At 33.8% G+C, this 15,764-nt stretch overlaps 1 long non-coding RNA gene across 1 annotated transcript in view; it reads left to right on the forward strand.

The window, feature by feature from the left end:
* Positions 1-159: 159 nt before the first annotated feature.
* The window catches only part of LOC143059286 (uncharacterized), a 40,332-nt gene continuing 24,727 nt past the window's right edge, over positions 160-15,764 (forward strand). Inside the window, exon 1 of the long non-coding RNA XR_012973469.1 lies at positions 160-213. This is a non-coding gene — a long non-coding RNA (uncharacterized LOC143059286). The remainder of the gene's footprint in view (positions 214-15,764) is intronic.

Consider the following 15,764-nt stretch of genomic DNA (forward strand, 5'->3'; position numbering starts at 1 on the left):
ATTTTAACCTCAAAAAATTTTCGCCTCGCTCCGCTCGAAATTTTATTCTGCGCCCCCCCCCCCCCCCCCCCCTGACGTCTAATTCTGTATCCGCCCCTGCCTTAATCAATATTAAAGATTGTAAAAATAACCTTGACTTTGAACTACTGCACACCTGTAGTACAACGGGCAAGGAAGTTATGTGTGTATCGCTGATAAACGTTTTGAAGAAATGTAAGTAGAATATTGATAATGGAAACGCGGTATTTGTGAAAAGACAACTTGACCAAAGAGCAGAAAACAGGCACCAATCAAGGCAGCACAAATATTGACTGGCTTTAGCTGCCCTCTAAACAATAATGTGTACTACTCGGCTCAGGCAGTGTAAATGTACTACTCGGCTCAGGCAGTGTAAATGGACTGCACACTAAACATGGAAATATATCGAATAATTTAGAAACACATTAATACACTTTATCAATTAACTACACTGTTATTTGCCTTAATATGAGGAAAACTGCCTATGCAATACAAGGTGTAAACTCGGCCAATATAGATTTTTTTTCTGTATTGGCCGAGTTGACACAAGTACAGGATTTCGGAACGTCTCTAGTTTTTACATCGAAAGTCACGATAAACACAAACTGAAAGTAAACAGTTGTTTTGAAGCAATCTTTTGAAGACGCAGTTTTTGGGGAAAGACGGCTTCAAGCCGTCAATCCCCTATGGGGTTGACCAGAGTGACATTCCCTCACATCATTCATTTTGTTTTTATAGTGTGGAAAACCCCCCAACAAATTTTACTGAGATTGATGAGATGGGGAGACACAAATGAATAAATTGACTCTAAACACTTTTTTACACATTTCCCTTCTGTTTCTCTCGAAATTATTGTATATTGAGCTCTCCTTTACACTATTTACGTTTCTTTTACAATCAGGAAAAATCAGTATGACGAGATATTCTAAATATATTCAAGCTACATTATATTTTATATAGTCCAAATAATTATGACGTCTGAAAGGCGTCCCAGAAAAAAAATAAAATAGCCTTGCCAGACGTCATAATTATTTGGACTATATTTTATAGTGACGTCATTGTTGGAATGCCACACTACCTATACGCAGAAGCAGGGATATCCTTCACTGGTTATTTAAATTATTCTCAAAGATTGTGCACTAATTAAAAAGTAGTATGTGTTAAATTTAAACATAATTATGTTTGCTGTAGATGATTCAAACATCAATATCATGCAATACTTTAATTTGTAGGTCATCAACTTTCAAAGTAAACAAAGTCCGAGGGCTACATGAGATTGGGGAGAGAAACGATTTTTTTCATTTTTTTCTGTAACAACAATTGATTTCAATATTGTCAACCTTTCTACATGTTCTAGCTGTTCTTTTTTTCATTCTTTATATTCAGCTGCGTAGGATAGAAATCGACCTTATGCAAGTGTACGTATGTTTATATATTTATAAGACTTGGTTCAATTTTGGAACATTTAAAAACGATTCAAAGATAAATTTTGGTCTGATATATAGGGTTTTCATATCAACAAAGTTATCTCATATCAACAGTTACATATACTGATTGTTCATAGCCATTTGAAAGCAGACCATGGAAATATTTCATGTTTTGGGAACGAGTAGATTATCACAAAGTTCATTTCTTGACGACCTCATAATTTCACGATGGTACAAATCGATTTTACAAATTATTTTCTGCATAAAACATGCAATATGGCAGAAAGGGGGGGGGGGGGGGGGGGCATGGCAGTACCTTTCCAATTACTATTTATGTGTTGCGTCTAAATTTAAGTTGTAACACTTTATAGTGACTGAAAAGGGTAGAAAAATTCATCAGATGAGGAAATGCTGAAGACACTTGGAAACAGCACCAGATCATTATATATAGGCAGTTGCTATTTGTCCGGTTAGCCGGACGAATAGTACCAGGACTATTTGTGTGGCCAATACAATGCGCATGTTACTATTTGTGTGTGCCTGTAGTATTATCTTCAGCAGCACCAGGGGGTAGCACATGTTTGTAATCTTGTTACTGGTAATTGAAATTGTTGTTTTCTTTATACTAATACAATTCCAATGTGGATAGCGAATAATTAGGGGAAAAATCATATTTATTCCATATGTATTACTTCATTTATGGTTACAATTGTAAGAAGAGAAAAGAAATTACTTGTAAAACAAATTCGATTCGTGTTTTACTGTCGTGCATTTTAAGTTAACGGATTTTGTCTCTAGAGCTGAAAAAGGTTCAAAATTACTATGTCTGTAGCTGACAAAGAGAATTAAAGACCCCTTCACACAAAGATGTCCATATTTTGGATGAGGGTGGGAGATTTTTCTATAATGCCACCCCCCCCCCCCTAAAAAAAAGTAAACAACACTGTCAATGAAAATGTTATGAAGAAATTGCAGGTGGGATCTTTTATTATTTACGTGAAGGGATAAGGGTGACACGGTGTGTTCCTTTTTCCTCTTTTCTTTTTTTTCCAGATCCCACCTTTGTTGTCCCCTATATTTCATTACCCCACTTTTATAATCCTTTATCCAATATCCCCACTTTTTGTAACCTCAACCCCCAACCCCACACCGCCCTTTTATATCCCATTTTGAGGCCTACTTGCAAAATTCATTTTTGGAATAAAATAAAATTTTATTAAGTTAGACATGACATTGTAAATGCCTATCTCAACTACTCTTGCTTTGAAAGTCTTTTCCACCATTTATACAGCTGTAGTGAGTTGAATAATTTTGTAAAACTATAGTTGTCCGATCAATTATCTTGTATTTACTATTTTCCTTGTGATTTCAATTATTTTTTAGTCCCTTTCATAAGAATATATCATTCTTTGAAGTTCATGCTCAGGCGCGGATCCAGAGGGGGGGGTTCCGGGGGTTGGAACCCCCCCTTTTTTTTGGCCGATCAATGCATTTGAATGGGAGCATATAGCTGGAACCCCCCCCCTTTACTCTGGGTTGAGAACCCCCCCTTTTTAAAATGGCTGGATCCGCCCCTGATGCTATCGTATTCCATTGTTAAAATTCCGAAAACTGCAAAATTTATCATAAATTTTGATATCGTTGTTTTCAGCCATGATCTTAAAAATTGAATATCAGTGATCAGATTACACGTACTTCTGAATGCTCATAATATGACATGCGCATTACAATGGCCGGACAAATAGCCACTCCGTTATATATATTGCATCTAATAAAAAGAAACTGAGATTTGGATAGTTCCACTTCAAGGTAAAAATATTTATCTCTATTGAAATGAAATAAAAAAAATATTGTAACACTGTAGTTAATTAATATTAAGATATTATTACGTAAGTATTTCTGTATTGGCCTTGTTATTGGTCCTCGGCCAGCTGTATTGGCCTTCGGCTTTGCCTCAGGCCAATACAAAAATACTTATGTATTGCGTAATAATATCATAGTATCAAAGGCAAACTGTGTCTGGGGCAGGGTTTAATTATGTTTTGTAAGATCATAATGCTCCCCTTATAATGCTTATCATGCTTATAAGAGATAAGAAGATAGATAAAAAAAAATTATCAATCTAATCAAGAACCAATGAAGGGCATCCTTTTACAACAATATTATGCACAATATGATTGGAAAAAGAACTAAACAGAAATAAAATATTCAATTTTCTATATTTATAATACATGTATCTATCACTTCTGTGCATGTCTCATCTAGTTTCTTAATTTTAACGACCAGAGAAAACACCCAATTTTGTTTCTTAGTATGGATAGTAAAATTGGATATTTTCTCTGAGTCGTTTAAATACCTCGAAACTAGGTGAGACATGCAAAGAAGTGATAGATATGCATAGGCAGATCCAGGGGGCCTTGGGGGCCCAGGCCCCCCCTTTCGTGGGAAAAATTTGGTTGATTATATAGGGAATCATTGAAGCATGACTGGAGCCCCCCCCCCCTTAGGAAAAGTTCTGGATCCGCCACTGATATGTATTATAAATAAAGAAAATTGAATATTTTAATAAAAACAAATAAAAAAAATATGTATCATATACCCAGGCGCCTGTGATACCATACTATAACAAATTTTGGACAGAATCAGAGCCTAACACAACATGAGTATTACATAACTACTAGAACACACCCGCAAAATCGCGGGCATTCAGATAAAATTGAGAAAGGAAATGGTGAATATGTCAAAGCGACAACCACCCGACCATAGAGCAAACAACAGCCGAAGGCAACCAATGGGTCTTCAATGTAGCGAGAATTCCCGCACCCGTAGGTGTCCTTCAGCTGGCCCCTAAAATATGCATAATAGTACAGTGATAATGGACGTCATACTAAACTCCGAATTATACACAAGAAACTAAAAATTAAAATCATACAAGACTAACAAAGGCCAGAGGCTCCTGACTTGGGACAGGCGCAAAATTGCGGCGGGGTTAAACATGTTTATGAGATCTCAACCCTCCCCCTATACCTCTAGCCAATGTAGAAAAGTAAAAGAATAACAATACGCACATTAAAATTCAGTTCAAGAGAAGTCCGAGTCTGATGTCAAAAGATGTAACAAAAGAAAATAAATAAAATGACAATAATACATAAATAACAACAGACTACTAGCAGTTAACTGACATGCCAGCTCCAGATCTCAATTAAACTGATTGAAAGATTATGTCTTCATCATATGAATATCAGGTACAATCCCTCCCGTTAGGGGTTTAGTATCATACTATCATAAAATATATGAGAAGAACATAACCCGTGTCATGCCAACAACTGTTTTTTTAGAAATAAATGTGTTTAGTTCCGATGCAAAGACCCTATCAGTGAATCAATGTTAAAGCCAAAATATGCAATCTTTAATGACCTGACAACAGTATCGTAACTATATCCCCTTTTAATAAGTCTATTTAAAGGTTTTGTTAGTTTCTGAGGAGAATACTGACATTTTTGTGCTTTATAAAGAATATTTCCATAAAATTTTGGATGTGAAATACCTGAACGTATAAGATGTCTGCATGTTGAGTTATATTTACGAATTATTTCCTTATACCGGTGATAAAATTTAGTAAATGTTTTGACCAGTTTGTGATATCGAAAACCCTGGTGTAATAATTTTTCAGTAATACATAAATTTCTCTCGCTAAAATCTAATACATTGTTACATACACGAGCGAATCGTACAAGAGCGTAGTTTAAAGTATGTAAAGTGTTGTTGGAAGAATTTTATAAAATATTGAATGAATGGAGAATTTCAGCAAAAGTATCATAAGTCATAGGTTATTGGGGACAGGAAAATGTTTTTTTTTTTATCCCTCCTTCTTTATTTCCAAAATTCCGAATTTTTGGTTTTCTCTCAATTTCAATGTGAACATACTTTTAGTATATATTATGACTATTTAAGTAAGGAGCCTGTAATTCAGTGGTTGTCGTTTGTTTATGTGTTACATACTTGTTTTTCGTTCATTTTTTGTACATAAATAAGGCCGCTAGTTTTCTTGTTTGAATTGTTTTTTTACATTGTCATTTCGGGGCCTTTTAAAGCTCAGTATGTGGTATGGGCTTTGCTTGTTGTTGAAGGCCGTAGGGTGACCTATAGTTGTTAATTTCTGTGTCATTTTGGTCTCTTGTGGAGAGTTGTCTCAACATAGCAATCAAACCACATCTTTTTTTTTGTAATCAATGAATTGTAAAAGATTAATCATTAAATGATTGGAAAATTTCAGAAAATGTATCAAAAGTTCACATGAATAATTTTAGCGCTTATCTGTATATTATGAACATTCATTACTATATACATGATATCAATAAAGTGTCATGATTTACTTTCAATATTTTTTTTTGTAAAAAACACTTTTTAGTACAAAAGGGCTCATATTTTCCCAGATAGATATATATAGTTCTTTGGGAAAATATGAGCCCTTTTGTACTAAAAAGTGTTTTTTACAAAAAAAAATATTGTAAAGTTATATTGACCCCTCATTAAAAGGGATATTTATAACATTAAGGGGTTGTTCCCAACCTGATTATGACTTGGATGGAGAATTGTCTCATTGTCAGTCACACATACAAAGACCAGATTTAATTATTCAATTATTTCTTGGTAAACAGTGAAAAAAATACTTCATAAATTAAAGAAATGTCAAAGTACAAGTGATAAATCGAGTTTTAATATTGTCAAATCCTACTATTTTATGTTTACAAAAAAAAATTATAAAAACGCTCGCCTTTACTTTTCAAGCTTCGCCTCAAAAATTTGCAAATTAAATATTTTTTTATTAAAATTTTTAAATCGCTCACTCGCCCCAATTTTTGGAGTCCAAAAATCCGTAGAACAAGAAATTAAATTGGTGTGGCCTAAATACAAAAAGATGTGATGTAATTTCCAATAAGACAACTCTTCACACAATTTTTTACCGGATTTTTGTGACAAAAATGTCGGTTATTGATTTGGAGATGTACGGCGGACGGTCGGGCGGGCGACAACCAAATGTTGTCCGTGCATTTACTCATGAACCCTTCTACCAAATCTGTATCTGTATTAGGAAATCCCTCCTTCAAAGGAGCACTTCACAATGAATATATATGTCTATACACACTTAGTTTGAAAATATAAAAAATATATAAATATAAATGTACGCCCCAAAGCTTTTAAAATTTTAATATGTTGTTACTGACAACAAAATAAGGTCGAGTTCAATAATGACGATTTTGACTTTTACCGTTCAGGAGTTATGGTTCTTAAAAGATTGAAAATGTCGTTTTCAGTCGTGTCCGTGCATTTATTCATGAACTGGTCAACCAAAGCTTTTCAAATTTCCATATGTTGTTCATTGTTGTTACTGATGACAAAATGGAGGTCATGTTCAATAATGCCGATTTTGACTTTTACCGTTCAGGAATTATGGTTCTTGAAAGATCGAAAAATGGCGTTTCCATTCATGTTGTTGCATTTACTCATGAACCATTCAACCTAAGCTTTTCAAATTTTAATATTTTGATACTGATGACAAAGTGGAGGTCAAATTTGATATTGACGATTTTCACTTTCACCGTTCATCAATTATGGTTCTTGTGATATTGCCAGGACACAATAAATTTTAATAAATCCGGTTTGCTGTCGTTGTGGCAGCCTCTTGTTTATAATAGTTGGCAAAATTATGATGATTGACATACTTGGGTAGGATTGCTACAAATGTTATGGCAAGCCGTTGTGGAATTTATTCCCTATTTATTAATATTAATAAATCATTTATTAATATTAAATATTATTTTTTAATATTAATAAATTGAATTTTTAATATTAATAAATATTTTTTAATATTAAAAAATCGTCATTTTTTAATATTAATAAATAGGTTTTATTTTTTAATATTAAAAAATCATTTTTTAATATTAAATATTCGATTTATTAATATTAAAAAATAATATTTAATATTAAAAAATAGATCCTATTTATTAATATTAAAAAATCATTTTTTAATATTAATAAATCATTTTTTAATATTAAAAAATCATTTTCTAACATCAATAAATGGTCTTATTTTTTAATATTAAAAAATGAATATTTAATATTAAATATTCAGGTTGATTTTTTAATATTAATAAATACGCCACCTATATGTAAGAGTTGTTTGAGCGCTTTTATTTACGATGATCATACCTTACTGCAAGCATGTAGCTGAACTAGATCAGTGGAAAATATGAATAACAAAAACATCTACGAAACACCTGCTTTTATCCGGCAATCAGCCAATTATTGTAAAAATAACAAGTTGAAAAATAAAGTTTTTTTTACTTGTACAAATAAAGTCTCTTGTTACTCCAACTCCATATTGAGCAAAGATCAGCAAACGGTAATGAGAATATTTCTGTTTCTGCCGTGACCACTTCGCGGTCTGCGTTTAAACTATGAAGATTTCTTTGAAAAATGTTAAGAATCAGAGACTTGGATTTAAAAAATAAACTTTAGAGCCCCAGTTGTAAATTGTAGAATATAAACAATAGATGTACATTGTCGGAAATACTAAATGTATGTGTACTCGCTGAGAAAGAAAAGAAAACCTCGGCAAGAGTAGCTTTTCGTTCTGTTTCTAAATCTTCCCGGAACAAAAATGAGTGATTTTAACAACTAAATGATTATGTAATTACAGGTGACCAGATTATCAAAGCTTTATTTGTGATATATGACTGACGTTTAATTGCTATAACAACTGCCCCCAATAAATGTTGACATAACCATGATAACAGGAAAAAGGCAATAAAAGTTATTTTCATGACTGTTCAAAACAATTATAAATTAATTCATGCACGAAAAAGAAATTTTGAAAGATTTATATTCTAAACGGAAAAAAAGTCACAGGATAAAAAGTCACAAGAAAAAAAGTCACAGGAAAAAAAGTCACAATTTGTTTTGTCAGAAATATGTTGGAATGCATGTGGAAAGGTCACTATGTACATGTATGCAATAAATAACTAAAATGGAGTTTTTGAATGCATTGAAAAAAGTCATAATATGTTTGTATCGGATTACTTATTAAAGTTATGTTAGTGGTTAATTTTAAAAACCTATAAAGGAATTATATATATACTAATAAAAGTGTATTGGAATAAATAATATTCTTTTTTTTTTTATTCAAAATTGACTTTTTAACAAACAGGGAAAACTGAAGTTGTGTCCTTTTATTTAATATTGAGCTAAGTTGTATTTTATTGATATGGCTTCCTACGAAGACAGGAAATCATGGTCTACAAAGGGGGAGGTGCCACAAGAAGCCACACATCAATATCAACAGTCCCTAGATATATATGTTTACAAATACTAAGCTATTATTGATGGCATTGATTTGTTTGTTTAACACTAAATTACACAAAACTTATCTTTATAAAAATAAAAAAAAAAACATGTGGTCAAGTTATATACTTAACTTCTAACTTGTTCTAAATTGTTGCTGTTAAACTCACATCTCTAAGAGATATAAAACAAAAATAGTTACAACAAATCCTTGAAAACATGTATCAATCTAGTACACCAGCATGTACATGTTCCATTTCAATGTTTTGCGATTTATATCTAAATTTCCAAAGCTAGTCGTATAAAATGAATAAAAAAATGTCTATTTCCAAACAAAATATCTATTGGGAATGTTTTCCAATATATTCATATATATGTGCGGCCTTATGACCATTTCCATAAAAAAAAATACAAATTGGGAATGTTTTTCCTGTTAATACATGTATGTGCAGACCCTATGACTATTTCATGCAAAAAATATATATTGTGACTTTTTTTCCTGTGACTTTTTTTCCTGTGACTTTTTTTCCGTGACTTTTTTTCCTGTGACTTTTTTTCCTACATTCATCTTTTTAGACACTCATTTTTTTATACGGAAATCTATAAAACATTTTGTTTATTATATTTAATGAAATAACTGTTAAAAATATTACTAAACATGAACATATTAATAAAAGCTGCCCATTTAATAGACATAAATGGTAAACAATAAAAGGTCATAGGAAATAATCTTTCTACAATAATTAATAGCTCTTCAAAACTAGTCGAAGAACACTTAGAAAAGAAAGTTCAGTGAAAATAGACTTCATACTAAACTCCAAAACATATAAATGAACTAAAATTTAAAAAAAACCATACACGACTCAGTAACAAAACCCAGAGGCTCCTGATTTAGGACATGGGGTTAATAGGTATAGGAAGATGTGGTATGGGTGCCAATGAGACACCTCTCCATCCAAATAACAATTTATAAAAGTAAACAATTATAGGTCAAGGTACGGTTTTCAACACGGAGCCTTGGCTCACACCGAACAACAAGCTATTAAGCATAATAAAGGGCCCCACAATTACAAATGTAAAACCATTAAAACGGGAAAACCATTTCTTTTAATGAAATTTGGTTTATAATTTTTAAATGTATAAATGATTTGGTCCATTTTAGAGGTCATGTATAACTCTACCTCCATATCCATGGACCATGGTGCGAATCACTTACTTTGGTCAGCAGGTAAAAGTTCAGGTGGTCTTTGCGACAAACCAGACACCTCATACCCTATCCACTTGTATTTTTGTCCATCTGATGAGTTAAGCCTTTTTCAACTAATTTTTATAGTTCGTTCTTATGTTGTACTGTTATACCACTGTCCCGGGTTAGGGGAGGGTTGGGATCCCGCTAACACGTTTAACCCCGCCACATTATGTATGTTTGTGCCTGTCCCAAGTCAGGAGCCTGCAAGTCAGTGGTTGTCGTTTGCACGAAACTTTATTCATTACCCCTTTCAAAACGCACGAAACTTTATTCATTACCCCTTTCAAAACTTCATTCTCTGTTCAATTTATGTTTGGAATCCACTGTTACAAACCCTCATTCAAACCAATACAAACTTGAAGCTATAATTTCGGATATTGCAAGTCACAGACTTTTCAAGCCAGTTCGCATTGGAAAAGATGAAAAAGAGAAAAGATTTTTTCTTAATCTTTCCTTTGCCAACAAAGGTCTCGATGGCGTCAACCTAGGCAATATCCTTCATCATAAATTAGTACAATCGAAAATACCTCCTTATTTCAAAGACCAGTCTGTACCAATAATTTCTTATACCTATACCAAACCTATTGCAACTAAAATTTTCTATTACAAACGCGTTTTGCAGGATCTCGATATTGACGACTTCAAGTCTAAACCTCCTGATTGCACTTGTGCTAGTTTCAAATTCACATATAATCCTGCTGGCCACGTTATTACCGGTGACCTTAACATTGTTAATAACACTTCTCTACGAAATGTGTTATCGAAAGGTCCCAAATATCGTGAGCCTAAATCCATCAATTGGAAATACAACTTTAAAATTTTGATGGATTCAGTCGAGGATTATGCCAGGCAATGGGCTAAGCGCGAGAAGGAAGACGTAGAAACTCTTTCCGAATGGATTAAGGCAGTGAGGTCGTTGATACAAATCAGAATTAAGAAACTGAATGGGTCCATCAATGCCCATGCTACGTCAATCTTTAAAGACCCAAATGTTGCAAAACACCTATCCGACCTCCATGACAAATATGTTGTTGTCCCCGCAGATAAAGCCCCAAATAACATCGTTTTTGTGTGCAAAAGTCACTACATCAACTGCTTGATAAACGAATTAGGTATTGACAATTCACTTGGAAACTCAACATATACCCTCACGACACTTACCAAAGAGGAAATCCTGGATAATCATAGGTCTGTTCTATTATCCTTTGGAATTTCAACCAAAGATGAAGAACTGGATCTTCCATCACTGTATTGGATACCTAAACTACATAAGTGTCCTTACAAACAACGGTATATTGCTGGGTCTTCCAAGTGCTCCACGAAACCTCTTTCTAAATTATTAACATCTATTTTATCAGCAATCAAAGACGGGCTTCAAAGTTATTGTGAAACTGCCTATTCTAGAGGTGGCGTGAATCAGATGTGGATACTTAAAAATTCAAAAGATCTTTTAGAGTACATACAATCTAACTCTCTTTCATCTTGTAACAGTATTAAAACATTTGACTTTTCTACTCTGTACACAAGTATTCCACATTCCAAACTAAAAGACAAATTGAAAGAGTTGGTATTACTTTGCTTCATAAAAAAGAATGGCCAACGTAGATACAAGTATCTTGTCTTAGGGAGGGATAAATCCTACTTTGTAAAGAATCACTCTGATTCAAACAAAAAATTCTCTGAAACTGATATTATCAAGATGCTTGATTTCTTGATTGACAACATATTTGTTACGTTCGGAGGACGTGTTTTTCAACAGACTGTCGGCATTCCAATGGGAACAAACTGTGCCCCTCTACTCGCCGACTTGTTTCTTTATTATTATGAGGCTGACTTCATGCAGGAACTTCTTAGGAAGAAAGACAAGAAGTTAGCAATATCCTTTAACTCTACTTTCCGCTATATAGATGATGTTCTTTCACTAAACAATTCAAAATTTGGTGACTATGTGGAATGCATCTATCCAATCGAACTAGAGATAAAGGATACTACAGATACAATTAAGTCGGCTTCATATCTTGACTTACATCTAGAAATTGACAATGAGGGTCGGTTGAAAACAAAACTTTACGACAAAAGAGATGATTTCAGCTTTCCAATTGTGAACTTTCCATTTCTAAGTAGCAACATTCCAGCAGCACCTGCATACGGGGTATATATCTCCCAATTGATACGATATTCCCGTGCTTGCATTTCCTATCATGATTTTCTTGATAGAGGTTTGCTGCTCACAAGGAAGCTATTAAACCAAGAGTTCCAAATAGTGAAGTTGAAATCATCCCTTCGTAAATTTTACGGACGCCATCACGAGTTGGTTGACCGTTATGGAATAACCGTTTCACAAATGATATCGGATATGTTCCTTACGTCGTAACTACAATCCCCTTCCCTTTCATGAATATGACCTACCGAATTAGACTATTTACCGGATTTGTAATCACATAAGCAACACGACGGGTGCCACATGTGGAGCAGGATCTGCTTACCCTTCCGGAGCACCTGAGATCACCCCTAGTTTTTGGTGGGGTTCGTGTTGTTTATTCTTTAGTTTTCTATGTTGTGTCGTGTGTACTATTGTTTTTCTGTTTGTCTTTTTCATTTTTAGCCATGGAGTTGTCAGTTTGTTTTAGATTTATGAGTTTGACTGTCCCTTTGGTATCTTTCGTCCCTCTTTTGTTTATGTGTTACATATTTGTTTTTCGTTCATTTTTTATATAAATAAGACCGTTAGTTTTCTCGTTTGAATTGTTTTACATTGTCATTTCGGGGCCTTTATTGGCTGGCTATGCGGTATGGGATTAGCTCATTGTTGAAGGCCATACAGTGACCTATAGTTGTTAATTTCTGTGTCATTTTGGTCTCTTGTGGAGAGTTGTCTCATTAGCAATCATACCACATCTTCTTGTTTATATTCAAAACTTTTACAAGTCTGGTACTATGGGTAATATTAGAGACCATGCCTACCTCTACTTCTGGTCAACATGGAAAATATCTTAGTGGATAATAGGAAAGTTGGCATATTTGCCATACCAAGACACCCAAACTCCCATTTTTTGCTGACATATACGTATGGGTCTAAGCTTTAATTGCTTTAATTACTTTGGGAAATGCCAACTCCCCTCTATTTCCAAGGCACACGTAACAAATCTCTTAGTTTGGTTATTAAACTTTGCTGATAAACTCGTACAGTTGTAGGGTTTAAAATGCTATATTCCATTTAAGATTTTCAAGATTTTCAAGATTTTATTCATAACCTCAGACACATACTTGTGTACAAGAGGACAATATATACAAACATATTAAGATAATACATAGCGAGACAGGACAAACGAAACACAAATACATAGTATATTATAAAAGACAATTGGTATAATTAGATTAAGTATTTTATAATTTTCTTCACGAAAATTGATAATTTCCTTTGAACTTGTACGTTACATATAGACAGCAAGTCAGTAAATTTGTTCTTGCCTGGATTCATTACATAGTAATTTGGTATAAACTTTGATCTAAGAGCAGAAACATCAGCATTTTTACAGGTAAACAATATATGAAACTCATCCCCTATTCCCTCATTACAAAATGTATATATTCTATTTTCCCTCGCGATCCCCGCCCATCTACCCGTCTCAATAGGTAACTTCAAATTCGAGCATCGAAATTTAGATATGTAATACCAATAGGACATTCAACAAGAACATGTCATACTGTAGGACATTCAACAAGAACTACTATACCAATAGGATATCCAACAAGTACCTGTCATACTTTAGGACATTCAACAAGGACCTACTATACCATTAGGACATACAACAAGTACCTGTCATACTGTAGGTTATTCAACAAGAACCTACTATACCAATAAGACATTCAACAAGTACCTGTCATACTGTGGGACATTCAACAAGAACCTACTATACCAATAGGATATTCAACAAGTACCTGTCATACTGTAGGACATTTAACAAGTACATATCATACTGTAGGACATTCAACAAGAACCTACTATACCATTAAGACATTCAAAAAGTACCTGTCATACTGTAAGAGATTCAACAAGAACCTACTATACCAATAGGACATTCAACAAAAACCTACTATACCAATAGGACATTCAACAAGTACCAGTCATACTGCAGGACATTCAACAAGAACCTACTATACCAATAGGATATCCAACAAGTACCTGTCATACTGTAGGACATTCAACAAGTACCTATCATACTGTAGGACATTCAACAAGAACCTTCTATACCAATAGGATATCCAACAAGTACCTGTCATACTGTAGGACATTCAACAAGTACCTATCATACTGTAGGACATTCAACAAGAACCTTCTATACCAATAGGATATCCAACAAGTACCTTACATACTGTAGGACATTCCAAGTACCTATCATACTGTAGGATATTCAACATGGACCAACTATACCATTAGGACATTCAACAAGTACCTGCCATACTGTAGCATATTCAACAAGAACCTACTATACCAATAGGACATTCAACAAGTACCAGTCATACTGTAGGACATTCAACAAGAACCTACTATACCAATAGGATATCCAACAAGTACCTGTCATACTGTAGGACATTCAACAAGTATCTATCAGTCTGTAGGACATTCAACAAGAACCTTCTATACCAATAGGATATCCAACAAGTACCTAACATACTGTAGGACATTCAACAAGTACCTATCATACTGTAGGATATTCAACAAGTACCTGTCATACTGTAGGACATTTAACAAGAACCTACTATACCAATAAGACATTCAACAAGTACCTTTCATACTGTAGGACATTCAACAAAAAACCTACTATACCAGTAGGATATTCAACAAGTACCTGTCATACTGTAGGACATTAAACAAGTACATATCATACTGTAGGACATTCAACAAAAACCTACTATACCATTAGGACATTCAACAAGTACCTGTCATACTGTAGGATATTCAACAAGAACCTACTTTACCAATAAGACATTCAACAAGTACCTTTCATACTGTAGGACATTCAACAAAAACCTACTATACCAGTAGGATATTCAACAAGTACCTGTCATACTGTAGGACATTTAACAAGTACATATCATATTGTAGGACATTCAACAAGAACCTACTATACCATTAAGACATTCAACAAGTACCTGTCATACTGTAGGAGATTCAACAAGAACCTACTATACCAATAGGACATTCAACAAAAATCTACTATACCAATAGGACATTCAACAAGTACCTGTCATACTGTAGGACATTCAACAAGAACCTACTATACCAATAGGACATTCAACAAGAACCTACTATACCAATTGGACATTAAACAAGTACCTGTCCTACTGTAGAACATTCAACAAGAACCTACTATACCAATTGGACATTCAACAAGAACCTACTATACCAATAGGACATTCAACAAGTACCTGTCATACTGTAGGACATTCAATAAGTACCTATCATACTTTAGGACATTCAACAAGAACCTACTATACCAATAGGATATCCAACAAGTACCTAACATACTGTAGGATATCCAGCAAGTATCTATCATACTGTAAGACATTCAACAAGAACCTACTATACCAATAGGATATCCAACAAGTACCTGTCATACTGTAGGATATTCAACAAGAACCTACTATACCATTAGGACATTCAACAAGTACCTAACATACTGTAGGACATTCAACAAGAACCTACTATACCAATAGGACAT

This window comes from Mytilus galloprovincialis, chromosome 14 (assembly GCF_965363235.1).
Source record: "Mytilus galloprovincialis chromosome 14, xbMytGall1.hap1.1, whole genome shotgun sequence".
Taxonomy (NCBI): domain Eukaryota; kingdom Metazoa; phylum Mollusca; class Bivalvia; order Mytilida; family Mytilidae; genus Mytilus; species Mytilus galloprovincialis.